A 4,097-nucleotide genomic window follows, 5' to 3' on the forward strand; every position below is an offset into this window, starting at 1 on the left:
TCCCTGTTGCAACACACCTGATTCAAATGAACAGGTTCAATGTCAGGCTTGCACAGGGCTTGCTGATGATCTGATCATTTGAATCAGGTGTGTTGCAACAGGGAAACTTGGAAAACATGCAGGACAGCGGCCCTCCAGGACCGGAATTTGACACCCCTGCACTAGATAGAGCTACACTAAAGGGAATACAATACAATACAGCTTTATTTATATAGAGCCTTCACAACTGCTGCCGCTGTAACAAAGCCACGAGAAGTGGTCACAAACACGGCCATGAAACATAAGATAAGAAAACCTTTATTTGTCTCATAATGGAGAAATTCCCAATTTACAGCAGCAAAATTATGAAAGGGAGAAGTAGAAGAACAAAAAGTATATAAATACAAATGGCATTACAAAACAATCAATGAAAGACAAAAGTTAGGAAGACAACTGATTCAACAAAAAGACCTTGTGTGCTCACATGCACAAGGGGCTAAAATATCCTTCGAAGTCTTGCTTGTCTCCTTCTTCCTTCGTTGAGTTAGTAGTTAACTATGCTTTTGGGCTTATCTTCGTTCCATAATGGCTGCGAAGAGCTCACAAAGTCATTATCTGTTTGTGTGCTGGTGAATGCACATTGAATTAGTGTCGGGCAGAACCCTTTTAGGTTACAATTGGTACTTGCTAATTATCACCACAAGATGGCATAGGAACACAAACAAGGAAACAACTCAATGGGGAATATAAAGAGACTGTGACACCATTTATAAGGCGCATTGGATTTTAGGGCGGCTTTTGGGAAAATGGAATGCTTTTCGGTGCACCTTTATAGTGTGGAAAATATGGTAACTGCTTTTTCTTAGTTGTCTAATTTGTTTTTACCTTGTTCCTTGTTCCTTGTACCTTGTTGATTGTTTATAAATACTGCATGGCCTACTCAGTGAATTTATGTTACCGTAACAGACATGCAGTTCCACATGTAAAATCTGTGCAATATCTGCATCTGTGTGTCAGTGACAAGACAATAGAGTACTGTAGTGTGAATGAGTATGTTAAATAGCTGCAAATAGAAACAATTGTGTCTACATATTGAATTTATTTGATAGTGATTAGAGAAAAACTGAAGACTAACTGGATAAAGTTCCCTTGTCTCCATCCTATACATCAGTGATTATCAACCTTTTTTGAGGCCAGGCACATATTTTAATTAAAAAAAAAATTGCACAGAACATCACCAAACAAAGTTGTCACAAAAAGAGGATACATGTCAATTTCATACATTTTGCCATTTAATAGAAGATCATTTAGTAGTCCTTTCTGTCACTATAAGTTTCTGGCATAGATAGAGGAACAAAGATACATTTGTTATTAATAAATACATTTTTCACCAATTAAGTGAAATTTGATAATTTCCCGCAGCGCACCATTAGAGCTCTCACAACACACAGTCAATGTGCCCCCCGGCACACTGGTTAGGAATCTCTGTTGTACAGTGTATAGGAAAACTCGCACTGAACAACTTCAAAACCATCTTCATTACTAGCAAAATATATTTTCAATTCTTAGAATTGTGTTTGCTATGTAGAACATAAAACCTTTGTTGCAAGAAGAAATATGCCCTGGCATTTGTTTTACATTAAAAGAAAATTATTTCAAATGGTTTGTGCTCTTTGTACTTGTTTTTTTTTTTAAATCACAATCTGCTCAACTGCACATAGGCTTTATTGTTCAATTCAATTAATTTGCTCACATATAAGTTACTAAGAAGAAATGAGCAGGTCAGCAAGTATCAAACACATTTTCTGAATCCATTTAAAGCACAGCTGATGAAGCTCTTACTTGATGAAATAACCCCCCCCCCAAAAAAAAATCACCTGTTTAAGAAAATGATTGTCATGTTTGTACATTATACGGGATATGAACATCGAAAATGATCACTTGTTTGTTTGTTTAGCACAATTTAAAAAACAGTGCGTTGAGGGAATGAAGGGCTTGTATAGTATTCTACTCCCATTCAGAGTCAGGCATTCAAATAAGGCCACTGCTGTGTCCCACTCTTAGCCCATGATGCCTGGGTATTGTTAAGATATGATTCCTCTCTGTTAGCTGGATTTGAAAGAAACAATGTAGAATGCTGTTGAAGGTATTTCCTGCTTACTGTGATTACAATCACCTTTGGTACCCCCTCACCCCCACCACTTTTAGGACACCTCCAGAGGACATGTCAACATCAAAAGAGGAACTGTTACCTCAAGTATCTGTGTTGCAACTATTGAGGGACTGCGCTTTACTATGAGTACTATTGATCTCAGTCTCTTTCCTGAACATCTGTTTGCATACTTAAAACAACGTATGTAGTGTTAAAGTTTATCTTCTTCCTCCTTGGTTGATTAACGGCCCCCCAAGTGTCTTCTGTTGTCCCCCCGCACCTTGGGTCGGTCCCTGATCGTTGTTAAGCCCCCCTGGGAAGACCTCTTATCTCAGGATGTATGCACAGCGGGTGTTCTGGCACTTGCCATCACACCAAATGGTGGGTAGTGGTGGTTTGGTCTCACCTCACAACTCCCAACTTCTTCCAGCCACACCGGGTCAGATGTGATGTTACTTTCTTTGTTTCCGGGATTTGCATGAGAGGCGTACCTAACCGCCTCTCATTATCATATTGTCTCTATATAATCTCATGAATGTGTTTCTTCTACGCTTCCTGATTCAAATCTGGACCCCTCAGGAGCCCGAATCGATTCGTAAACTGCAGAAAATAAATTAAAACCCTTCAAAGGAACTGTTCATCGCCTCCAGCCTTTATTTGGATTACCAACATTCTCCTCGTCCGAAATTCAACGAACACGCGGGGAAGAGGAGGCCGCTCTATCCCCCAACAGTATCTACACCGTTGGCCTGACGAGACCCATTATGTAGTGGCTGGCGCACAACTCGGGATGAGGATGAAGCGGGGGTGATAAGAGGCAGAAGAACCACGCAAAAGGTCGTTGATGGCTGTATGACCTGCAGGAAGTCAAGAGCAAGGAAGTGCCAACAAGTGATGGGTGATTTGCCATCAGAGAGGATGGACCTGCTGCACCCTTTGTGTTTACAAAATTAAACTTTTTCGGACCATACCGAGCACGAGATGATGTCAAGAAAAGAGTCACACTTAAAGTCTGCGGAGTTGTCTTTTATTGCATGGCCAGGAGCTATCCACACCACCCTGGTGAACACCCCATCAACCGGCAGCTTTCTGATGGCTTTTCGACGGTTGACAACTCTGGAGAAAGATGTGGTCTGATCCAGGCAGCAATTTCATTGGAGCAAAACCGGTCCTGGAGGAACTTTGCAGAACTTGTGCCTCCAATATCAATGACCTCTGCTCACAAAATATATTCTGATCAATGGAAAAAAAAAAAAAACTTGCACAAAAACAAAACAAAGTTTGCCTAGAGTGGAAACGTAAAACAGTGTATGAAAAGAGCAGATGTAGTAAACTCAATATTGTCTTTCATTTTAAGTTCCGGCAGCCTGGTGTCGAGTGGTTAGCGTGTTGATCTCACAGTGCAGAGGTACCGGGTTCGATTCCAACTCCGGCCTTCCTGTGTGGAGTTTGCATGTTCTCCCCGTGGCTGCGTGGGTTTTCCCCGGGTACTACGGTTTCCTCACACATTCCAAAAACATAAATGGCAGGCTGATTGAACACTTTAAGTCACCTGTGTCAAACTCAAGGCCCAGGGGCCAGATCCGGCCCACCAGGTCATTTTATGTGGCCCCCGAAACCAAATCATGTGTGTCAACTTCCTAAAATCTGTACCGAAATGTCAAATTTTTATGCGTAATAAATAACTTTGAGATTTTTCAATCATTTTGTACCCCATCCATCCATCCATCCATCCATTTTCCACCGCTTATCCGGAGTCGGGTCGCGGGGGCAGCAGCTTTAGGAAGGAAGCCCAGACTTCCCTCTCCCCAGCCACTTCTTCGAGCTCGAAAACAAATAAGAGGATCTTATTTTACAATTTTGATAAATGACAAAAAGAGTTTTGTTTTTTTTTTTTTTAACTGCAAAGGTCAATGTTCTATGAAAATATGCCTTTTGATCATCCCTGAAACATCGTTTATCCAAA

The sequence above is a fragment of the Hippocampus comes genome, unplaced genomic scaffold (genome assembly GCF_001891065.2).
Source record: "Hippocampus comes isolate QL1 unplaced genomic scaffold, H_comes_QL1_v1.1 scaffold499, whole genome shotgun sequence".
NCBI classification, from domain to species: domain Eukaryota; kingdom Metazoa; phylum Chordata; class Actinopteri; order Syngnathiformes; family Syngnathidae; genus Hippocampus; species Hippocampus comes.